This window comes from Stigmatopora nigra, chromosome 8, assembly GCF_051989575.1.
Source record: "Stigmatopora nigra isolate UIUO_SnigA chromosome 8, RoL_Snig_1.1, whole genome shotgun sequence".
NCBI lineage: Eukaryota > Metazoa > Chordata > Actinopteri > Syngnathiformes > Syngnathidae > Stigmatopora > Stigmatopora nigra.
Window position 1 is genome coordinate 3,496,757 of NC_135515.1, and position 26,278 is coordinate 3,523,034.

The following is a 26,278-nucleotide window of genomic DNA, read 5'->3' on the forward strand; positions in this document are numbered from 1 at the left end:
CTGTTTAATATCCAAGTACTGTTTAATATCCAAGTACTGTTTAATATCCAAGTACTGTTTAATATCCAAGTACTGTTTAATATCCAAGTACTGTTTAATATCTAAGTACCGTTTAATATCCAAGTACTGTTTAATATCTAAGTACTGTTTAATATCTAAGTGCTCTTTAATATCCAAGTACTGTATAATATCCAAGTACTGTTTAATATCTAAGTACTGTTTAATATCCAAGTACTGTTTAATATCTAAGTACCGTTTAATATCCAAGCACATTTGACTGGCGACCAAAAGGAACCAAAAGACCAGCGACCAAACGTCCGGTCACAAAAATAAGTGATTTGCCAAACCGCCTTGTCCCACAGAATTTAATTCCAATTTTGGAAGACATAGTCGTTTTGCACAAGAAGACATTTCTCCTACTCGTGGCTAGCAAGTGCCTTGCGCTTTATGATAAACAAAGGCCAAGGAAAATTCACTTCTGAAGACTGCAGCTACCAAGGGACGCGGCAAAAAAAATTTAAAAAAAAAAACCTCTGCTCACACGCGTACGGACGCCTGGCGATTTCATCAAATGTGCGTTTAAATATCTGTCCCGCTCGTCCACCGGGACGCCCGCCGACGTTACTGCCAGATTGTTCTTTGAGTAGCATTCCAAAGTCCTCCACAGGACTAAAACAGAATTAAACAAAAACAAAAAAAAAACGAATCAAAAACAAAAAAATCCCACTGTGCATATTGGATCTTAAATTGCTTTGTTAAAAGCAAGATCGTGCGGATCTACATTTACATTCACTTTAATAGATTTTGTCTCCTCTTTGTTTTTTAAATGACATCAGCCCATGGTACCACAAAAAAAAACACAAAATATTTCAGTAAACAAAGAGAAGCTGGACTCATTGCCATAAACGAACAGGGAATTAAAAAGACTGATTTATTCCGGTAAATAAAAATCTGAAAAATCCCTCAACGAAAAACAACCAAGCAAATAAAAACAAGGAATTATTAGCTACAATGAGTTTTAGACCTCAAGAGTATTTTTCTTTTTGGTCTACAAATGATGGAACTGATTATTTTCAATCACTTCTACATTCATGCTTTCCATTTTGCACAGTGTTTCCAATTGGCGTCCATTTTTTTGGACAATTTTTTCACCTGTGACTTGTCCGTACGACACAGATTTAAAAAAATGTAACAAATATGAGGCCAAAAGTCAGCAAGGTGCCATTTTTTATCCACTCTTTTGATTACAGATGGACCACATAGTGTATTACACTCCCTTTGCGGTTTTTTGTGTGGTTCCCCTCCACTTCACTCCCACTTACTATTTGGCACAGCTCTAAATTGTTTCTGTCAGCTTAGATAAACGCACCCCGGGGTTGGCTCAACTCAGGCCACATAAACGTGAAGTCTCTCCGTTGTGGCTCAACGGTGACTGATCGCGTTTCAAGACCGGTGAGAGACGCCCAATCCGTTTCAATCAAAAAAAGCTTGGACGCCTAACACTGTCAATGGTAGTGAATATATTTAGCTTGGATTTTAAGTCTTCTATCCAGGGTGGCGGTAATAGAGCGCGGGAAAAACGTCGGTAGGCGATTTTAAAGGCGGCTTTGTGAATACTCAACCATTCACATCATGAATATAGACAGCTAATATGGGGCCAGGTTTATAGGCGAACTCCTCCCCCGAGAGGACGCAAAAGCTTCGGGGAGTCGAACATCGGCGCTGTGATATATTCCGTGTAGCGCGCAAATGACAGCTGATGTGTAATATGGAACTGCAGTCGTATATTTTGTGCACTGAAGAAAGTTTTGTAAATCATCGTGTGTGCTGGGTCCGAAGGAGATATTAAAAGTTTTGGGGGATTTTGTAGCTTAGCACAAAAAATGCAGGGACTGTGCTGAAGTAGATTTAATGGGTATTTAGTCATTTGTGTTTTTTTTATGAAAACAGGTATATTGAAAGGGTATGAGAAAGGTTGTTTTGATTAGCATGGCAATACTTTGTTTTTGGATTTTTATCGTATTTTTCATTTTTTCGGAATTATTTCCAGAATACGGGATGAAGAAAGTTATTCCAATGAAAGGGGATGAGAGAGGTTGTTTTGATTAGCATGGCAATACTTTGTTTTCTGATTTTTTTTATTTTTTTCCGAATTATTTCCAGAATACGACATGAATAAAGTTATCCAATTGAAAGGGGATGAGAGAGGTCGTTTTGGTTAGCATGACAATACTTTCTGTTATATTTTCCGATGTTTTTTTAATTTTTTTTTCTGAATTACTTCCCAAATACAGGACAAAAAGTTGTCCAATCCAATAACTGTCATTTTATTTTTAACTTATATTCTATGCATTATTTTTTCATGAACTCATTCACTGCAAGCCATTTACAAAACAGCAACCTCGAATCGTGTTTTTTGCGTAATTTTGTAATGTTATGGAAGAACTACTTTAAATAATATTGGGGAAATTTTGCGTCGAATTAAATCCAAGTTGAGTTCATCCAAACATTTTATGCATAACACAGACTGTGTTTTGTTTGGGGTCCAGGGGAAAGCGCAGTAGTGGAAATGCTTCTTCCCCCAAGCAAGTAGTAGCCTTCAACTCCGGAGCGTGAGAATACAAGAGGAGAGTTAATCCGAGCCGGCGTGAAACCGGGCGGCGCAAATTGAACGTTACACCTTCTGATGTACGAGCGCCGCGTCCGAAGTGACGTTAATAAAGCAGAACGGTGCCGGGGATGTGTATCGATAATCAGATCCCGCACGACACTGTATCGCGTCGGGGGTTATGGCGGGATATTGATTAGAGTCCGCCGAGGCTCCATGAGGATAAATGTCGACTTGTGGAGCGTGACGCCCGAGTGTTGCATTGTTTAGTGGGAGAAAAAACGGCCATTTTTAACTTTCTCCAAGATTCAACGCATTTACAGCTATTGACGGCATGAGACGTCCAAGGAATTGAACCCTCTATCTCAAAACTGTAAAGTATCTCATTCACTTTTATGATGTTAGGCCTCATAATAAGAGAACATGGTCTGTTTGGATAGCCTAGGTAACAACATAGCCTTGAACAAGACTACGTCACAACTACAAGTACAGTATAATAAATAAATAATAATATTTTTCTTCTATTTAGTATTTAATGTTATTGGATTGGATAATTTTATATACATATACATATACATATACATATACATATACATATACATATACATATACATATACATATACATATACATATACATATACATATACATATACATATACATATACATATACATATACATATACATATACATACACATAGATGTACATGCATGCATTATTTCTTCATATTTGTTTTTGTTAGTGCACGAAAAATGAGTATTGTAATAAGTGAGTTAAATAATTGTAGAGAGGATTTTAAAAGTCTAAATAATATTAAATAGACACTATAAAACACCTATCCTCGATGACAAATGCATAGAATTTTATGATGCAAATTACAACAAGCATCAATGTTAAAAAAATGAAAAATAAAAAATATATAAGTAGTCTTAAGGTGCCAATATTCACTGGTCTGATTGCCTTTTTTCTCCAATTAAATATAGCATATTGAGACTCGGTTTTTATAGCAATTTTCATTAAATTTCTCAATACGGTGGAATCTCACGGTGATTCCACACAAGCATCATGAGAACACGGCGGTTTAACGGGCAGATTCTCTTGGGCGTTTCATTTCCATTTTTATAAGCAAGTGGTAGCTGTGGTCCGTGTAATAATGCTGTTTACTGGGCACAAAAGAAAAGCGAGATTAAGACGACGGGATTATCGAAACCCGGAATCACAAAAGAAAGCCAATCACTTCCCTAAAAAGAAATCCCTTCTTTCGAATACTGTTTACTCCTCATCTGGCTACTCATTTTCTGCTTCATGTCCTTCTCATGCTTACAATTCAAAGGAGGAAAAAATAAAAATAAAAAATACATAAACAGGCAGCTCTGAGTCACCGATAAGCAAAACGGTAAATTGTTCTTTTATAGAGAAAAATTGGATGCTACTTATACATCTGTGAGCCGGAATTTTCCTGATTTGGAGGAAACGCGAATGAGATAAATGTAGATTTTATGATGCAGATTTGTGTTCTGGGGTTAAAGAACATTGGCCTTTGAATTCAGATAAAAAAGTGGATAAGAAAATGTTGAGGAAACAACTGATTGCAATCAAATGACAACTATCACGACATTACTAAGTGCTCTAAAATAGCATTAGTCATTAGAAAGGTCAGATTCTTTGCTTCTAAAAGTGAGAATTGTTATTTTTCAATGCATTTAAGACTACATTTTAAATCAACCTTTTGCTCCTGCAAGATAATTCAAGTTTCGAGTAATGTCAAGCTAGCGGTCGTCACTTAAGATTGAAAGCTTGATTTGATTTTAACATTGATACAATTGCTTTGTTTATGTCGGAATTCTGTTAATTTATTTAAAGTGTCTCCCAAAACAGTCATTTTTGATTATTTACACAATTTCTATTGATGACATTTGAAAAAAACCCTAACAAAATATTTTGTTTTAGTTTTTTGTAAACCGAACCAAGCATTAAAAAACGCACTAAACCATTATATGTATACATATGTACATATGTATACATATGTATACATATGTACATATGTATACATATGTACATATGTATACATATGTACATATGTATACATATGTACATATGTATACATATGTACATATGTATACATATATACATATGTATACATATATACATATGTATACATATATACATATGTATACATATATACATATGTATACATATGTATACATATGTATACATATGTATACATATATACATATGTATACATATATACATATGTATATTTATGTATATACATATATTTATATATACACATATACACACTATATATACATATATACATACTATATATACGTATGTATACACATACATATACATATATACACATACATATACATATATTTGCACATATATATACATATATACACACATATATACAAATAATATATATTATATTAGAATATACCCTGAACTGTTTGCCCCTTTTGCAAGGAAACCGGAGTACTCACCCACATAAAACCCACGCCAGCACAGGACAATATGCCAAACTCCACACAATCAACTAACTGTTGATCTCACAACTGTGAGGCAGACACATATCAACGCAAAACAACTTAATAAATAAGAAGTAATATTAGGTGGAGAAAAAAAATAAATCTCAAAATGGCAATGTTTAAGTCGTTATCTGACATATTTGGACATCCCCTTGTTCCGGGTGTGCGGATTCCAGCTTTTAAAGGTCAGTATGCACACAAAAAAGCAGCGAGATAAGGTAGGAAATAAAAGACTATACGGAAATGTCCTTCTAAGACCATCCTGAAAAAAAATAATACACAAAAAAACTCCACTAACCTGCTCATGTCACATTGGCGTTATTCCACTCCCGCACTGCATAATAATTCCAATGGCATTTGCACCTTTGCATGAAAGTAAACACTGTGGAGAGATTGAAAGCAGACGGTAAGCGTACGGCGAGGACCGGTTTGAACGAGACCCGGAACGTTCTGCCGCGGCTGACCTTTTTCTAATTGAATGATAGCAATTTTTTTGGGGAAGGCAAAAGGCTCACATTTCCATACATTACATTTTAACGAGGTCGATGGGATTCGCCGTGAGTGGCGAGAGGAAAACATCTTTTCTGTTTGTAGTTGGTGAAGCACAAAAATGCAAGCGGTCTCAAAAGGTCAACTCTTGTTACAATTGTTATGATACCAAGCGTGTCAATTGTGGCGCTTCCACTGCTGAAAATTGCATTCTGCTGTTAAAGTTGCTCATAAAAGCTCCCGTGAGAGATGTATTATTATTTGCAGTCCAAGGATTTGTTGGTTTTTCGGAAGGAAAGTGGACATAGATAGACGTCCAATCCATTTGGACTGGACGCAAATTTTGGTAATCCTGACTGAGCAGAAACAAGAGGCTAAAAAAAATGAAACATATTCAAATTGTCTCACAAAACAGTCGCTTTTGATTATTTACACAATTTCTATTGATGATATTTGACAAAAACCCAATGAAGTATTTTAATTGAATTTTTTTGTAAACCGAACCAATCATAAAAAATATTTGGGAAAAATTCATTGACAGTGCGCCTTTAAATGTGGTGCGCCTGATAGTTGTGAAAATATGGTATATAACGATTGAGTAAATTGAATGACGTATTAATTTGATTGGAAAAAAGCATTGAATTAAATTTTATATGTTTTGGTTAATTGTTAAGAAAAGTAGAGGGGATGAAGATTATTCTAGGGGTTGTGTATAAATCATGCTAAGTAATTATTATCAGAAGGTTATTATCATTATTATTATCAGTTATTATAATAAAAAGGCTAATTTATATGCTAGCAGAGGCATTTCATATTTTAGTATAGTTTTTTGTTTTGTTTTTTAACCACTGTCAACCAAATTTCAACTGTACATTATTTTTCAATTTTAATACATTTAAATATGCACGCTGAAAAACATGCTACATCTCATATATCTAGCAAAAATATCAATATATTACAACACTAAAAAAAGATACAAATTCTTCCAAAGAGAGGAAATTGAGACAGAAATAGTTCTATTAATAGAAATATGAAATGACATCATAATTTTGTACAACCACTTCATTTTCTAGCTTCATCTTCCCAAAATATTTGACAGGATGTCAAATTTGATCGTCTATAAGCGCTCTCACGTTCAAATTACAATAATATAAGAAAAAAAAAACGTGCCTGTATAAAATTACAGCAGGAACATGAGATCAATGACTACAAGATGAAGGAAAATATTAACTGACAAGACGTCTCACCACGACATAAATAACGAGGAATTTCTCAAAATATGACAAAACTTTACTCCGCACCTGATTATATTTCCACACTAATTGTCTCCTGATCCATAAATCTTGACGCAAACCCCACGAAAACTGTCAAACATTCAAAAAAAGCAAATGCTGTGTTTTAAAAAAATTAACTTTAAGCATCATCATTCATAAAGCAGGTGGGATTAAGATAAGAAAACGAGGATACTCAGCACTTCCGTGTCAGATTGTGCTCAATTAAGCAAATCACACACACTCTTAATTAGCATTTCACTGACATTTTTTATGATTATCACTTGCGTCTGGTGTGCATATTTCACTTTCAAGCACGATAAAAAGAAATTAAAATGATTAAAAAAAGACAGTAGCAGATATGAACCAACTCATGCGGCAAATGAAGAAAATATTATTGTATATGTCCCGCAAAAGAAGCTTAAATTCAACCCTAAATGACACTTCCATTTACCACAAGAGGGCACATGTCATGTAAGCAACACCTCTAAATTAGCCAAGGTTTCAAAACTGGACAACAAATGGAGAAAATATGAATTATGTCATTTTTGTCATTATGGCTGGTGTGTTAGGACCTATGCGTACATGTACTATGTGTATGTATATATGTGCTTATATATACATGTATGTGTATGTATATAAATATACATATTTCAGCAACACACTTTTTATTTATACATTTATTCATGTATTTATTTATTAACTTACTTATTAACTACCTCTTTATGTCTAAAATGTCTTTTGCTGTGTCTGTATTCTCACCCTCTTGCTACTATGACAACAAAATATCCCAAATACAGGATAAATAAAGTTATCCAATCCAATTTTTAACAAATATTTTGGCCTATTTTGTTGGTTGTGCCCATATTTATTGAAAATTATAGACATCAAATCAATTTCAATTTAGAAAAACTCATAACTAACTAAAGAAATACTAAAAAACTACAAAATAATATCTATTTGCCATTAAAAGCATTCGAACAATCAAAGTGTATTGGATGTTTAATACTGTTTAAAACCAGATTTTTTTGTTGCACTTTGCAGAAAAAGCACTCAGAATAAACTAAGCAAAAATTGTATTAAAACTGTGTAATTGTGCTTTTTGAGGTTTATTATACAATGAAAAAGACTATGAATTGTAGCTTAGTCTCGTCCAATCAATCCAATTAGATGATATCGAACCTTAAAGATCTCTTACCCCATTATTCACCCACATTGTTTTGATTTCATTTCTCAGTTCGTAGCCTCATCATCAATCAAACGTGACCAAGTAGAAGCTGCAGGCAGCAATTTAAATAGAAAGAAAGGTCTAAGTATTTATGTTTTGGAATGTGTTTTGCATTTCAAACTGCTGAGCATATTTATAGATAAAAGAGCCATTTGTGAGTTTAAACAGGTTCTTTTTTCGAGCAGTTTTTCCATCACTTGCTTTTATTTGATTACAGTAATTGGAGGGTCATAGCATCACGCGTTTCCCTTGACAGGCGACGTTGTGAAGTTAGCAAAAGCTATGAGAAAAATTCCCTTCTGATGTTGTCACGAAGCGTACTAATCTGCCAACGGCTCGCTTCCATAAATCAAGAAGATGGCGGACATAAGCAAACATCTGAGCGCTTTCTAACCTAATCAACAAAGTCAATTTATCTCCGTCCGATCGGAGTCCATTATCGGCGCGACGCTAACAACAGCTGCTCGCGTGTGATGGGATTCTTAATTACACACATTAATTGTACTTGGATGAATACGAGAGAAAAATAGACATTATAAGAGCCGTTCTGGTTACAATCAATTGGTCCCCGCGAGACATGAGGATGTACACGATGAAGTTTGCCCAGTTTAGGAGGGACATTAAAGCAGTGTTGACACTTGTTGGCGCTATTTTTTGTTGTCCGTAAATGTTTCGTTTTTTTTGTGTTACTGCAAAAAACGGTGAAAATATTTTTTGGGGCATTAATCACCATTTTTCTTCTTTTTTGTGGAATATAACAAGTATCTATTTTTAAAAAGCCTTGATATTTAAAATGTATTTAAAAGAGAGTTTAATATTGAAGTACTGTTTAATATCCAAGTACTGTTTAATATCCAAGTACTGTTTAATATCCAAGTACTGTTTAATATCCAAGTACTGTTTAATATCGAAGTACTGTTTAATATCGAAGTACTGTTTAATATCGAAGTACTGTTTAATATCGAAGTACTGTTTAATGTCAAAGTACTGTTTAATATCTAAATACTGTTTAATATCTAAGTACTGTTTAATATCCAAGTACTGTTTAATATCCAAGTACTGTTAAATATCCAAGTACTGTTTAATATCAAAGTACTGTTTAATATCCAAGTACTGTTTAATATCCAAGTACTGTTAAATATCCAAGTACTGTTTAATATCCAAGTACTGTTTAATATCCAAGTACTGTTTAATATCCAAGTACTGTTTAATATCCAAGTACTGTTTAATATCCAAGTACTGTTTAATATCAAAGTACTGTTTAATATCTAAGTACTGTTTAATATCTAAATACTGTTTAATATCTAAGTACTGTTTAATATCTAAGTACTGTTTAACATCCAATTACTGTTTAATATCTAAGTACTGTTTAATATCCAAGTACTGTTTAATAACTAAGTATTTGACCGGCAACTAAAAGACCGGCGACCAAACGTCCGGTCACGGATTTCAGCTATCTACAGACAACTAATCTTATTCCTCGTATCAGTAGACGACAAACAAGGCCGTTATCGGTCTTGAAATTGGGCCAGTCAATTCTAAAAGGTACGCCAGATGACCCCGCATTGCTAGTTTAAAGCAGGCCAAATGGTTGGCGTCAGCCAGGGGCTCTTGTTTGGATCGACTCAGTCGGGTGCGAGATAACCTGCCATCATCTCCGCGATCATCAATGTCCTCCAGTCCCGGCGTTTATCCGGAAGACAGCCTAATAGTCGGCGGTGGTGCAATGAGACGTCCCACCTGTCGCTAGCAGCTTCTGGATGAAGACCACTGCTTGGGGACTTGTACTCCATCAAGCACAGAAGCATCTTACGAGCAATTCAAAGCTACCACGCAAGCCGTGATTCGGCGATGGCGATCACACGGCCGTATCTCGTCTCCCAGACACTCCGAGGTGTGTTTGATTTGATTTTTTCTTTGGGCTTTTTCCCCTCTCGTACAAAAACGACAGATGCCTCAGTGACTGTATGTGCTTCTCTGGCTGTCATAACAGCAGAAAATGAGATTTTAGGCTGCGACAATGAAATCGCCAGGAGGGCGGGCGTGCCATCTCCCGGGACTATTTTTGGTCGCCTTTGTTGTCTCAATGACAAGACTTTGTCGGATTTTGCCGACGGTAGTCAAAATATTACATAGATTATTAATAAAATAGTATAAAGACACTTTCCCATCAAGTCGTGTTGTTCTGAATGAGTGGAATATGCCTGTGTTGGTGATATATAACATTATCCTTAACCTTATACAGTGGTACCTCGACATACGAGTACCCCGACATATTTGAGATACGGGTAAAATTTTTATCAGATATTTATCTTCAGATACGAGACAAGATTACATTTATTTTTGAGTGTAACTGCATCGTTATCCAAGTTAATTTAGATTTTGTTTGTTATGTTACGAGCACGATGCCATGTCCACCCTGCGAAATCCGTATAATTTTAGTTCTACAAAACACACTTTAGTAATATTTAACCACTAGTTATTTGTTACTTTGTTAATCGATGGCGAGATAGAACAAATAAAAATGTTTTTCCTATCCAATTTCCGGTTTTTGTTGTTTTTTCAGAGGGTTGGAACGAATAAATTTGTATTTTAGTTCATTTCTATGGTAAAAGTTAGTTTGAGTTACGAGAAAATTGACATAAGGGCTCAGTCTTGGAACAAATTAAGCTTGTATCTCAAGATACCACTGTATAGCCATAAAAAAATCATATTGGACACATGAATTTTGAACCATGTGAATTTTTCCCTTATTGCATCATAAATATCAACATTTATGTCAAGTTAAATTTGAAACATTGCTTTTTGTTCCAAGCGAGTTCAAAGAATTTCAATCCACTGTCAATTATTTAGTGGTCTTGCATTTCCACCTTGTTGTAATTGAGGATTTTTTACTGACCAATTACACACTATTGATTGAAGCACAATAGATTAGAGGGCTAAAATCCATTGCTCGATTTATGGAGAGTCGGAATGCTGTCAGGCGTAATCACACATGCACAAAACCCTCCCTCCGACGACCCTTGTGAGGATAAGCAGTCCGGAAGATGAACGAATACATAGAAAACGCTTCCTATTCATTGTTATGAATGTAAATGGGAGAAGTTAGCGATAATTACATTCATTTAAACGAAGTCGGAGACTTTCAGATCACGTTAAATGCCCATTATGTTTATCGTAAAGGCTTGTTAACTGCCTATAAGTGTCAATGATGAGGCTGTCTAATCACTAGTTGTGCTATGGAGTCTTCTGTCAAATGAGAAGATTGATTAAGGGTTTAGTTTGAAGTCACAGAGAAAAATCCCCAGATTTTTCGTCGTTAATCGAAAGTTACCCGTCACCGCCTTTAGGACGATCTCACACAAGTGATTGATTTGGCTGAAAGCTTTTGGAAAAACAGAGATAATTTGCTTTTTAATGGAACGGGACTGCTGAATTGAAGGCCACAGAGAGGTTAAACTAAAGTAATCTGCCGTACTTATCGGTGCACCGGAGGGAGGTTGATTTTTTAAAAAGGGGGCGCCGTCGACTGGCGAAAGCGCATTACAGTTTTTGCGCTAATTCTCGTTAGCCCTTCTCGCCGTTGCTATTTTTAAAAATCGTCCCATCTGGTTGGTCTAGGCAGCAATATCGCCCGATGAACTTTTGTCTCCCGCGTTTGTTAAATGGAAATGAATCGGCGCTCCGTCACAGGTGGGCGGCGCGTCCGACTGACTCGTGTTAACATCTTTGTCGGATGCTTACACCTGCTCTCGTCCATGCTTTGCTTCACACCTAATCTACTGACAGGCAATCATATCAAATCAATGTCATCTGCCTTCAAGAGCATAAAACCGTCTTATGACTCATTTTTTTAAAGAAAATTGCTGCTGGGCTAACGTGACCTCAAAAAAGGGCTTTTAAGTGACCCACTATCAGTTTTTTTACATTTAATTTCCATTAAAATTCAATTCCAAACACTATCATATTTTTTTTCCATGTTAATTTCCATTGAAATTCAATTCCAAACACTATCATAGTTTTTTTACATGTTAATTTCCATTGAAATTCAACTCCAGACACTATCATAGTTTTTTACATGTTAATTCACATTGAAATTCAATTCCAAACACCAACTCTAAAACTTGATACTGATTTTTCCTCAATTTCAACATATTGAATAATAACACTCACCTGCTGCCAAAGAGGTTTTCGTCGCCATGATTTTCTGACATCCTCACTTTCTTGAACGTCTTGCTTCTAAAAAAAAAAAACAAGTTGGTTTTACTGTTAAAACATGTTAAAATCTCATAAACACAAGTTTTGACCCTAATTAATGCTTAGAATCCTGTCAAAATAAAGCATAAAGACTATAACAAATCCATAACTGTTGAAACTGCAATAAAAACAATCTTTGTTATGGTTTGCCTCTGCATAGATGAAACCAAAAGCATAATTATTCATTAATTTTTGGGGTCACGAGGTGCTTGAAGCCTACACCTGAGATTGGTCGCCAGTTAGGGCACTCAGAGAGCCAGAAAACCTTTCGTGCTCACAATCACGTTGCCATATTACTTTAGGTTAACCCGCCTCTTCCCTCCGTCTGGGAAATCGACTTCATAATTGACTGTCGCATCATTCCTGCAAGACAAATGGGTTCTTTGGGATACATAGCGCGTTGTCCTTTGCCTTAATTATTTTCTAAAACCGCCCCGTTAATGATGGATTACGAGCCTTAACTTTGTTCAAGTTGGGTCTTAAGTTTTTAAGTGCTTGCTTGAAGCAAGCTTTGGTGAATACACTGAAACATTATAAAGCATCTAAAGAAGGCCTAGCTTTGTCTGCATCGTCCTTTTGTTGTGGAAACGCACGACGCGGCAAATAAAGCGATCCGACGGTTCCGGAAACGCTGCGAGAAATCCGAGTCGTGCTTTTCACGCCCTAAGCTTCTCTTCTCTAATCTCGCCCACTTGTTGCGGAGGTGTTTTTAGGTGTGAAACGCGCTTTTGCCTGCCTTGGCTCGACTTCTACAATGTTTGTGCCAAGGGGGAAGTCGGAGAACGTGCTTGGCGAGATCTGATGCGCTAAAACCCCGCCGGCGCACGTTAAAGCGGCTTCGGGAATGACAGATGTTGAGAAACGGCCGCGGCGTGGGTGCCGTGACATCATCGTTTTTGCAAATGGGAACAATGAGCCAGCCAACAATGGACGCTCTGTCATGCCACTTAGATAATTGTTTTTGTCCTGGGGTGCAGAGCGAAGAAATTGATGAAAATTTTTGGGCTTCGGAGATTATTTCAGTTGGCAAAACTGTTTAAAAACTGGAAAATGACATAATTAAAGCCATAGTTATACTAAATATTGCTTCCTTGTGTGTGCCCTTGCGACCTTTGTGATGGAAAATGAATAAATACAAATATTTTAATAAACATTTGTTAATATTTCTTACAATAACAAAAAATAAGAGTGGAACACTTAGAAAAATAATAGTTTTTATCTATTTCGCATATTTAAATTTGCTTTTTTTAAACTAAAAAAGATAAATAAAATCGTAATTTACTTGGATTGAAAAAAGGGGAAAAACAGCAATTTTGTTGACCCTACAAAATGATCGAATGGGCCAGATACTGCCCTCGGGCCACCTTTTGACACCATTCTTAAGAGGGATGGTCTAGTTCTCTTACATATCATGTAATGGTGGCTCAAGTCCGTTCCCCATCCCGTCCAGGCGTCCCCTCGAGGTTGCGGTCGGCTGGAACACGGATTAACGGACAATATCTGGCTCTTTCAGAGTAGCCCTGTCTTTTTTAATCAGCGCTGTCGAATTGACGGGCAGGTGGGGAGGAAATTTGGCAGGCCGAGTCATGCCGGGGCTGCTCGCAAGGTTAATTGGCAGTGGGAATAATCGGCCGCCGGGCTTCTTTTGTCTAATAGGCCGACGAAAGTAAGCGGAATGGGTCTTGGAGACAAGCTGGGGAAAAAGCAAAGTGCGGTCCGTGGACCAGGCCTGGTTCGTGCAGAGTTTATGATTGGCCCTTGCTATGTCTAGAAGGTGAGCAATGGTCAGGTGTGCTGGAGGGAAATTGCAAGTCAAACAACGTAATATTCAGAGAGAAAGGAGATTAAAATTGAACTATTATGAGGTTAAAATCTAAATAGGATAAATGTTAAATTACAGATTGTACTATAACAAGATTTAAATCGAGTTGTTTGGTTTCTAGGGCATCAACTTTAGATGATGTAAAGTCTGTGTCAGCAGTAATTTTAGGAGATTTAAGGAACATTTGGAGAAAAGGTCAAAAGTATGCACTTAAAAACATTACTTTTAGACTTTTGTGCAGGAATAGAAGGTCACTAATCTGTTTGCATACCTGTCAACTTATCAGTTTTCCTGTATTTTATACTTTTTTGATCATTTCAAATTATGTACGCCGTATAAGGCAATTTTTTAGTGAAACTGATCCCCATTTTGGCTCTAATCCGAATCATCTCGGTCACTATTAACATACAAAAATGTCATTATCGATTACTAATGTTGTCATGTTTTGACTATATAAATATAGTACGTCAGCAAGCAATATACCCAGACAGTCACTCTGTCAGCAATATACAACTACATCCACAGAATTAAATAAATTCAATAAATACATTAAATAAATTAAACTTAATGCATACAAAAGATGCACCGACTGATTGGGCACCCCGTCCACTTTGGGGAACATTTTTTTTAGACTTTTAAGTGCATCCTATGGGAGCAAATATATGCTGCATTTTGTTTAATTGCTTAATTTCATTACAATCATTGGCCAAGATTGACAGTTATGTGTTTCGCTACATAATATAATAATAATAATTGTGGGTAAAGGTAACCACTTGAAAATCTAAATTATATCTGCACATGATAGCAGGGTTGCAAAAACACATACTAGTGTTTGCAGTTTTTTTTTTAGACTGGTGCAGACTTAACAAGTATGCATTTGACAAAAACATGCCCATCTAAACAAACTACTTCAAGCAAAAGAATAAAACAGCCTTAAATGAAAACCACAGTCAAAAGAAACTTACTTTAGGGGAGATTTGAAGCACAATGTTGAGGATCTAACTAGAACCACACAAACTTTAGGCTTACACAAAGAAAACAGGAGGTAACGAGACAATGAGGGCCAGATGGGTGACTGGAGTGGCAGCCAATAGGCAACAACGGGTAAAATCAATATCCAATCACAAGGACAAGACACCCTAAAGCAGGAAAAAAATGGAATGAATCCCTAGAAAGAAAAGCCTAACAAGCACAAACCTATTCTGTAAATAAGCCAACAAACAAACAATTGTGAAAAGCTTGATTAGTTAAGCTTATAGATCACTTGGTCAATTTACTGTCACATGATTTCCTTGGCCAAAAAACACAATAACAAGGATGCAAACATATAATGTTTGCTTTTTACTCAAGTGTAGAAGTTAACTTTTTAGCTGAGCAAAAGGAAACTTACTCATGTAAATACAGCATGATTATTAAGCCATTAAAATGAATATCAAACACGCATTGAAGAAATACAGCATGAAGAAAAATCTAAATAATTTGTTATTCTGATCGTATTCATCACACTAGTTATATATATATACATACATATGCATATATATACCCATATATACACATATATACCCATATATATATACATATATACCCACATATATACCATATATATCCACATATATACCCATATATACACATATATACCCATATATACATATATACCCATATATATACATATATACCCATATATATACATATGTACCCATATATAAACATATATATACATATATACACATATATACACATATACACACATATACACACATATACACACATATACACACATATACACATACACATATATACACATACACACATACACACATACATACACATATACACATACACACATACATACACATATATACATATATATACACATATATATACTTTATATACAAATATATACAGACATATACATACACATATACACACATACACACATATATAAACATATATATACACATATATACACATTTTTATTTATGTCATAAACGACATGCAAGGAACTGCTGTTTTTTTCATATTTGACCTGGATTGACCCTTCAATTTTTCCAACTTGGCCAACTATTTTCAAGACATTTTTCCATGAACAAATCCAAATAAAAACTACTATCAAAATAAGATTTATTGGCACATTGGTATTATAACTGAGGCGGGGAGTCCAAAAGCTTATTATTTCACAATAAGCTGTTTGTTTTCAACTATTTAAAAACTAGAAAATAGTCTGGAAGCTCCCTGCAGAGAAGCACTTTAGTGTAGTCACTATATTATCTGTATTTGTGTGCGTCTTGTGCTCATCTATTAAAAGTCACTCTCACTGAGAATAAATTGGAAACTGTGGTGGAAGTAATGATAAATGAGGCCCCTGGTTGGGACTGAGTAATTTTTATTTTCCATTGCATGGCAAGCTGAGGCAAATCTTGTTTTTTTTTTGCGCTTTTTTTTCTACGATTGCGTCTGTATATGAGCCCTGTAAATAAGCAAGACATTAAAATTTGCATTCCATAAAAGAAAAGAAGTAGCGGCTCTGACAAATATGAGAACGCATTAGGGAGACATTTACATAGCATTTACAAGCAATTTAAAGATAAAATTAAATAAAAGGGGAGCTTTTTTTTTGCGCATCAGCTGGAGAGGACGTTTGTTTGCATTTGCCGACAACCACGGAGACGCTTAAGTGCTGATGATTGTTTGGATTTAGTTTGACAAAAACATTTACCAGTCGGGAAAACTTATCAAAAACAAACATCATGACAAAACAACTCTGGCACTATCGAGAAACGGATTTCATTTCAAATTAGGCTTCGAATTGGATCAACATTATGGAATTGCATTAAAACAGGGCAGTCCAAACTACACAAATATTGTACACATGCCACACAATAAGCTTAAATTCAGTCTTGATTGCAATTCTCATCTTGAACACTAGATGGAGCTAATCACTTAAACAGTATCTCTACATTAGCTGATTGGTCAAAAGCAAGCATGTTTAAATAAAAGTTGAAACCTATGTTATATTTTGTTTAGTATAAATAAGTATACAGTGTTACCTCGAGATACGAGCTTATTACCTTCCGGGACTGAGCTCGTATGTCGATTTTCTTGTAAAACAAACGAATGTTTCCCATAGAAATGAACTAAAAACAGATTAATTCATTCCAAACCTCTAAAAAAACACTAAAAGCAGGATGTTGGATTGGAAAAAAAATGTATTTGTTCTAATTCGCCATCTGTTAACAACGTAATAAATAACTAGTGGTTTAAGATGACTAAAATGTGTTTATTATTATAAAAATTAGACGGATAGAGGAAGATGGGGGGTGACTTTTTGCACGGCAACGCGCTTGTAACATAAAAAAATAATTTAAATGAACTTGGATTACGATGCAGACACTCAAAAATAAATGTAATCTAACTTTACACTTAATTTAATTCTAATTTAGTTTTACATTTTAATACCTTTCTTCTCCCGGAGTTAGCTCTATATGCCCCGCCTCCACCCTCACTTAATAAATGAATAAATAAATAAAATGGGTCAGTTTTAAGGGTTGGAAACAAAACTATCGTCCCGTTTGTCGAAAGCAGAGTGCCGAACCTCCAAAATCATTATCGTCCGATTACGTTTGATTAAGAGAAGATCATTAGCAGCTGCATGTCCTGTCCGTAACGATTACGATGATGGGGCGCGTTCCGCCCAATGAACTGGCTTGCCTTCGATGTTAATGGTGGGCGGCACGTTGTTTAGCTATGGCACGGGAGGTCGTTTTCGTACCTGCGCTGCATTGTGTAATGAGATAAATTAGTCGATGACATTGAGCATGTTTAGCAGTATTTTGTATGCGATGTAGTAGACTTGTTGGAGAAGTTAATTCTATCACTTACATAATGAGAAATGAAAAAAAAAGTCTCACAGGGATTAAGTTCAAAATTGGCAATTATTTGGCCTGTAAAAATAATGCTAGTACTTAAATGAACAATAAATTCAATCAAAAAATATCTCATCGTTTTTGTTTAGTATTCTCGCGGCTGTCATGTAAATTGTAGGCCCAAACAATGAAAAAAATATGATTTATAGTCCATAAAATAAGAAAACCATTCAGCCAATCACCATACAGCATTTAACAAGTAAGGAATGCCCACTATTGAGAAAAAAGGGAATTATAAGTATTCCAATAACTGAAACAAAAGCAACTTTTTCGCATTATTCCTCCTCTGAAATTCAAATGTAAAAGTTAGTGAAGTTATCTTTCGTTAAACTTTTTTTGAATAAAGAAACGCGAGCAGAATTCTGCTGGAAACTCGTTTGAAATGGAAAGATTGAAAAATGGAATTTAAAAAGTGCCAGTGAGACATTGCATTAATGAGTGCAAGTGTGTAAGTGTGTGTGTGTAAGTGTGTGTGTGTGTGTGGTCAACCCAGCAGCGGCCCAATGTCATTTTGCAGGTGATTTAATGAAGGCAGACATACCGGACAGTCATAATGGCGCCGCTCCGGGCACTTCACACGACAGTCAGGTTACAGATTTATCTGCACGGTTTCATTTAATAGAGACTGGGAGGATTTAATGAAGCACTACAGCAGACATGGTCCCAGCCATGCAAATTAATAAGGCATATAGACACGTTTTGTTTTGCTTTTACGTCACCACGATAGGTGTAAATTATGATCACGTGATGCGACAGTCTTGCCTGGTTCATTGCATTGCAAACATTTTAGAGGTATATTTTTTTCTTTGAGGTTGTTAGGTTCATCAATAATTATACTTATAATGATAAAATAATACAGTGATATCTGATTCAATTATATATACTTTAAATTGGCATCTTCGATGTTCTGCTTGCAAGGGAGAATAAAAATATTATGTTTTGTCTTTATATCAGTAAGTTTTGTGCACAAAAACATGCTTTTTACTTATTTTTGTTATTTTATTTTATGTTCCTCTGTTGGAATAATTCTGTAATACTATTATATATATTATATATGTGTGTGCATTTAATAATTTTTATTCCAAGGACTGTTTAATGGAAGATAAGACTGACCTTTACCCCAGAATGCAGACCTGGAAGGACAAGGTGACTTGTTACGATCCCAAGCTCTCATACAAAAATGATTAAATGCACACATATAATACATATAATAGTATTACAGAATTAACCCAACAGAGGAACATAAAATAAAATAACAAAAATAAGCAAAAAGCATGTTTTTTGTGCTCAAAACGTACTGATACCAAGACAAAACAAAATATTTTTGAGTCTTAGGCATCTGTACAACAAGCTATACCAAAACTATTAAGGATATAATATTTCAAACAGTGAACATAAAATATGGAGTGCCTAATTATAATTTTTTACACTCCCCAAAAATTGGCAGTCATAGGGTAAATTTGATTGTGTAAAATCTAATCTTCACTGAATTCTCTATGAGGCAATTTGGCGAGGAACCCCCATGACCCACCCGCCAACTGTACTCTAATTAAAAATCTGCAAAATATTGCGTTATGCCATTGGATTCTTTTCCTGGCATCTATAATTACAAGAAACGATAAATCTTATTGGAAAATAGCACGCGGCGGAGTTATTACAAGTCTGTTTGATTAGGAGGGCAGGGGGCAGGCGCAGCAATTACCGTACTATCAGCACTATAAGTCGCACTTCTTTTTTTTAAATGGACTTCTACTCAAGAGCGAGTTGTGTCTAATTTTTTTCACCATCAAAAAAAGTGTTATTTAGGCTGTAGTCATCCAAAAAATGTCAATATTACACAACTGATGCTTATTTTGATGAATATTTCTGATGTTCCTATTACTTTAATGTATAATGTTGTTGTTATGCCAAACATAAAATATATGTTTTCATAGATATAAAGGGTAAATAGCTTTTTCAGATTTTGTGATCCTTTTAGAGACACACAAGAAAAGCACAATATTATAAATTTTTGGGGTGCTTGGTTTGCATTTTTAAATGGTTAATGCAAATCCTATATAACTCACGTTTTCATTTTAGCCAACAGATGTCGAATTAATCGTCATATTAAGTAAAAATGGCCAGCCACGAAAACAAAAACTTTCAACATTTACAATTTTTTTCCATCTAAATTGCTGAAAAGAAACAGCGGTTGATATTTTTTTCCGTATTTTTTTTAAACAAAATGTGTATGTAGTAGTTTCGTAAAAAAAACTAGTGTAAAAAACCTACAGAATATTTGGAGTAGTATTAACTGTAAACCCGAGCAATGAGAAGATTACTATGGATAAAAAAAATAATAAATATATTTATGTTCAAGTGAGTACTTTGAAAGTGATTTTTTTTTAAATTACCTAAAAAAAAAATAAAAACGGAAAGTCAAAGGAAATCAAAACGAAAAGTCAAAGGAAATCAAAACGGAAAGTCAAAGGAAATCTAAACGGAAAGTCAAAGGAAATCTAAACAGAAAGTCAAAGGAAATCTAAACGGAAATCAAAACGGAAAGTCAAAGAAAACAAAAATGGAAAATCAAAGAAAACAAAAACGGAAAATCCAAGAAAATAAAAACGCTAAATGATCTCAACCCGTAATGAACGTATTAAGTAGCCAGGGGGCTTCGTCCACTCTGCGGTTTGGTAGACCGGTGGTGAAGCGTGGCCTTTACTAATTGTAAAGTCAATGAAGCATTCTTAACAGATGCCGGTGGAACGGCTCCATTAGGAATTGGGGTGGCGGTGGTTGGAGGTGGTGGGGGGGCTGTCATTCACATATTACCGACCCTGGAAGCCAAAGTGTCATTATCGCTCCGTTCCAAGCGCATCTATGTGCCCCCGCCAATTTCATTCTTATTTAATGCACATTAAAAGTGGAGATGGATGGTTTTGCTCGAGTGGACTTGGCGCTCGCCAAAGACTTTTCAACGGACCACCATGGCCGTCTTAAGTGATGACCATTAAGTATTCATAAACGGGAAACTTTGATTAAATCGTTGGAGCGTGATAACGGCCGCCAAGAATTGCGTCACAATTAACCAACTTTTGCAACTCGGAGACCTTGATCAAGCTTTAAAAATTCCTCGCAAAAAAAGTGGAATAATTAGCGCCTTTTGAAAAAAAAAAAGACATTAAAAGACTCTGCATTTAGCAGATAAGTAATGCAGTAAGTTGCTCCCCGGGGGGAAAGACAAATGGGCGTGGGGGTGGTTTAGCGTATTAATAAAACAAACAGAAATGGCACAATTGGACACATTTTTTCTTAATTAGCACAAACAAATAGGAAAAACATTAACAGCTACGCATCTTATAAGTGGAGAATGTTTGCAGTCGCCGCTGCGCAAACGACTATTTGATCGACGACTATTGCAATTAGCATGCAAGCGTCATATTCCATGTCAGCCACCCACAACAAATCTGAGTAATATTAAGCTATTATATCCCACGAGAGTCTTGTGCTCAATCATTGCCTTTTTCCCAGCTTTGCCGCATTTAAAAGGCCATTATTTTTTGCTCAAAAAAGAAAAACAATGGCGTTTTCAAATGTCACGTAGCGGTTGTCGGGGTGCGTAGTGAGGTTTTCCGTGCGTGTACCGACAAGCCGGCCGCTCCCCCGGGGACAAGCGTGTGAATATTCATCACGCCGCCGCCACACAGTCAGGGAGATGATCATCATCGGGGACGACAATGCGCCTCTGATCAAAGAAAGCTCATTATCTCGCTGACGTGCCGCCGAGTTGCCCGGGAAAGAAAAAAAAATGCCCCATCAGTGGTGGCTTAAGCTTCTTTCTGCCCGTTTGTCTTTGGTTGAGACAAGCAAAAGACGAGACGCATTCAAATTCTGGCATTGGGCCAAAATGGCACCCCTAAAAAGCAATTAGCTTTAGATGAGAATGTGAGAATTGGATTGGTTATGTTCACCATGCTTGATTGTGAAATGGCATCGATTGTTTTTCTGGAGGTCAACGAGAGAGATTTGTAATGGCGGGAGTCATTTTTGGGTCAGAATGTTAGGTTAGGTTAGAACAAGGGTGGGCAAACTTTTGGGCCAAGGAGCCACATTGACTTTAAAAATATGACAGATGGGCCAGGTCAGAACAAGATACGATACATATAAAAAAGTGCATCCGTTAATAGTACATATGAAACATAAAAATAAGGACTAAAGTATTAACATACTAATTCACTCATCCTTAAAGTATAAAGTACAAAGTCAAGGAAAAAGGAATGTATTATGAAGTATTAAAATGTCTTTTAAAAAAGATAACATGTTATGTTATGAACAGGTTGCGGTTCCATCCTTGTAAATTTTTACTGACCAATTACATGCTATTGATTGAGGCACAATAGATTAGAGTGGTAATACACTGTTTTTGGTGTTTTTTCCAAGAGTTGGAACAAATTCATTAGTTTTTAGTTCATTTCAATGGGAAACATTCGTTTGAGTTAAAAACATTGACATACAAACTCAGTCCCGGAACGAATTAAACTCGTATCTCGCAGTACTACTGTATTACATAGAGGATTGTAAAAATCCAAGGTCCAGATAATATGAAATTGACACTTAAAATATCCCTACAATTCCTGTTATTCACCTTTTTTGTACCACAGATGTTTGCTCCAGTGAATCCACTGACCTGTTGCTATAATATAAGACCCACTCTGACATTTACATTGCATTAAGCACAGCCACTAACCGAAAAGGTCTTTCACTACGCCTCAACCAACAAGCAGTGTCTTCTCCCACGATGCATTCAAGACACCACCGTAATCATAAAAGCGGCAAAAAGTGCTGCGCCAAATAAAAAAATCACTTTTACGAGTCCGATAATGATCTTGTACCTCTGTTTCTGAAGCGTGTATGAAAAAGAAACAGATATCACCTCCGTTATGTTCGCTATAGATTTTCTGTCGAGTGTTGACTAATAACGAACCGCGCAAAAGGACGCAAACAAAAACAACGGGGAATTAAAATGATGTTTCAGCACTGCTTCAGCAATCTGGGGAACACGTACCGACATGTCTGCGAACATCTCTGTGAACAAAAGTGCTGTCACATTAATCTTTTTTTTTTCCTTTGGATTGCCTTCATGTTGCAAAGCGAAAGTCACCGGGCCAAATCCAATAGCGCCATCGATCCACCACCACCGTGTTGCATTACAACGGCATTTTGGCGGCCGCTCTGTAGCCTCCTTTTACCGGAAATGGCGAGCGTTTTTTTTTTTTGATTCTCTATGACTTGCTTTAATTTAGTTTTATTTTGCCGTGTTGCTCAGCTAATGGCCTTCCACCTTTTTCCCGCGAGCGAAGCCCTCCCGGGGCGTTTTCCCGAGTAATTTGGTTCCACCTGAGGAGACGCGAAGGCTTGCTCAAACGCACAATCAATATTAATCGACTCTGCCTTGGGCCCCCAAGTCCTGCAGCAGACGTTGCGGCGGTTGGGATCATATTTTTTGCTGGCTTGGAGAGTCGGACGGCACCCACGTGTTCACCCAGCGGTGTTATTGATAACGTGACCTTGAGAGGTTTTTGTGTCATCTTATTTCTGTTTCCCAACGCCGCCGTCTCGTTCGCCGCCAAGCATTTTTTTTACTTCAGATTCCACGATCAATTCCTATCTGATGTGCTGGAGGCAGCGAATACTAAAGATGAAATATGGATCAGTAATGAAGCCTTGATTAAAGCTTAAGCACAGCAGGAATGCTGATCTATTTTAAATATGGAGTGATTTTTTTTTAGATCTATTTCAGCATACCTCTACATGCTAAAAATTCAAATTGGATTACCCGAAGATTCCTTATGAACTATTTGGACTACTGCAATGTTAAACGAGGTTACATTTTTCACAAACAGAAGTCAAGTACTGTATTTACTCAGTGCAATAATAGCATGAGATACACATCACGCAGGTATATCAAGGCTGATATTTTAATGATTGTATTATCTGTTTATCTTTTCTCTATTTTTAAAATAAATGACCATCTCAACTGCATTATCTGGCGTCATGATGTTTTATCTTTGTCACCTTGTTCGACAAATGAGGCTTATATGCGAGTAAATACGGTAATTCATATAAAAACTTGCCAAATTTGAGGATTATGCGCCAAGTCGGAGGTTAATGGACTTTTTGCAACATTTTCTCCATGTAGATTAGTGATTACTTCTTCCTATCTTGATTAAATGATTAAAACAAACAAAAAAACATTCACATTGTCACCGTGGCTTTCATAGTTTGCTTACAGAATGAAAAAAAAATTCAGGGGCTTTTCTGCAATGAAAATAATAATTAACGCACTACAATATCTATGGTAATCCTCTATTTTGATAACGGCTAGCAAATATATCAATTAAAATGAATGCCTAATTACAATATTTTTGTATACCAGGCTCTGATATAGCTACAATAATACACCAAATAACCAAAAAGCCCTCACTCCTATTTCGCTAGTTATTTTTCAGGCATCTCAATCTTCCAGTGAGCTTTTTCTTGACAGATTCCCATTTAGACAACGGCGACACGGTGTCAAGCCACCACTGATTGATGGGCTTGATCAGCGCGGCACACCCAGGAAGTGGACAGGTGAGGTTACCATCCTGTCACTCAGCCAAACCGCTGGCTCACATTACTTATTCAAGAGCTACAATTAACACAGATTCTATTGCTCCAGACTTGAACGGAAACATGTTCTTCTTATATCATACTCAGAAATATCATGACGATAAACTCTTAGCCTATCAGCTCAATGTCTTTCCCCAATATCTCTACATAAAAAAAATTCAAGTTACAAAAAGCCTCAATAGGGAACTTTTTGTTCCAAAAAACAAAAGAAATAGAAGTTACGAAAGGCAAAATCTCCCATAAACACTGACTGATTTAAAGAAAAAATTATTCAACACTGATAGGCCGATTATGCATTCATTTTCTTAACCGCTCATCCTCACGGGGGTGCTGGAGCCTACAGCCCCTCCATCATTTTTAAATGACATTTGAATATTTCTTAATACATTCCTTTTTACTTTCCTTTGCACTTTATACTTTTTACTTTAATGATGAGCGATGACTATGTTAATACTTTAGTCCTTTTTTTCTGTTTATGTTTCATATGTACTTTTAACGGATGCACTTTTTTATATGTATCGTATCTTGTGATGACCCGGCCCATCTGTCAAATTTTTTAAGTCAATGTGGCCCCCGTGCCGAAAAGTTTGCCCACCCCTGATTTAGAATGCCCAACCAATCTGTTCTGCATGTTTTTGGGATGTTGGAGGAAACCGAAGTACCCAGAAAAAGCCCACCAAAGCCCAGGGAGATCATCCAAACTACACACACCAATATCCGAATATGGAATCTCAGAACTTTGACTAAAAAGGTCCGAATACCGAAGACTGAATAGGCCTAACGACACTACTAAGTTTAACTCATTCACTGTGACCTTCCCAGTTAAATGGGTTGGAGGTCTAAATGTGATGGAAACATAGAAAAATCCAGAAAAATGATGAAAAGAGCCTGACAATTGGAGGTCTGACATCGTCAATAACACTGACAAAAAAACAGAAAATTTACCGTGAGGGGAAGCCAGTACAGGACAGCAAGGATGGAAAAGGGCGCTCAAGCTGAACAGCCGGCGTCACTCTGCAAACGTTAGATAAGACTGGAAGCATCCCATCGTTTTTTGACCTGTCAAAAACAACACCGGAGTTTTATTGTTACTGCAACAATCGCTGTTATTTTTTTTTTTTTTTTAGATTCTAAAGCAAATTTGGCCTGGTGGTATATTTCATTTTGATGTTTTTTTGGCTGAACGGGTTGGTTGAACACAAAGAATGAGCTCAAGAAGCCGATAAGACAAGATAGATCGCTCGTCAACAACCTTTTGGAAAAAGGCAGTTTTGATTTTGAGTGGATAAAGTGGGATTATGATACTTTTTGTTTTAGGCAGAAAAGGAAGAAATGAATACAAAAAAAATGATAAAAAATCTAAGACTATGTGACTTTTCTATTCTTCATATCAGCAAAAAACATGGTTTAAAAACAACAACAAATACACCAAAAAACTATGCAACTAAGCAAAATTGAATTATTAAGTTATGTTTACCTCATACAAACAGAGTTTCTG

General features: G+C 36.1%; 1 long non-coding RNA gene across 1 annotated transcript in view; it reads right to left on the reverse strand.

Moving 5' to 3' along the window:
* Positions 1-5,437: 5,437 nt before the first annotated feature.
* Positions 5,438-26,278, reverse strand: part of LOC144201067 (uncharacterized) — a 31,701-nt gene continuing 10,860 nt past the window's right edge. Inside the window, exons 3-5 of the long non-coding RNA XR_013327264.1 lie at positions 25,726-25,839; positions 12,301-12,366; positions 5,438-5,521 (exon numbers count right to left, since the gene is read on the reverse strand). This is a non-coding gene — a long non-coding RNA (uncharacterized LOC144201067). The remainder of the gene's footprint in view (positions 5,522-12,300; positions 12,367-25,725; positions 25,840-26,278) is intronic.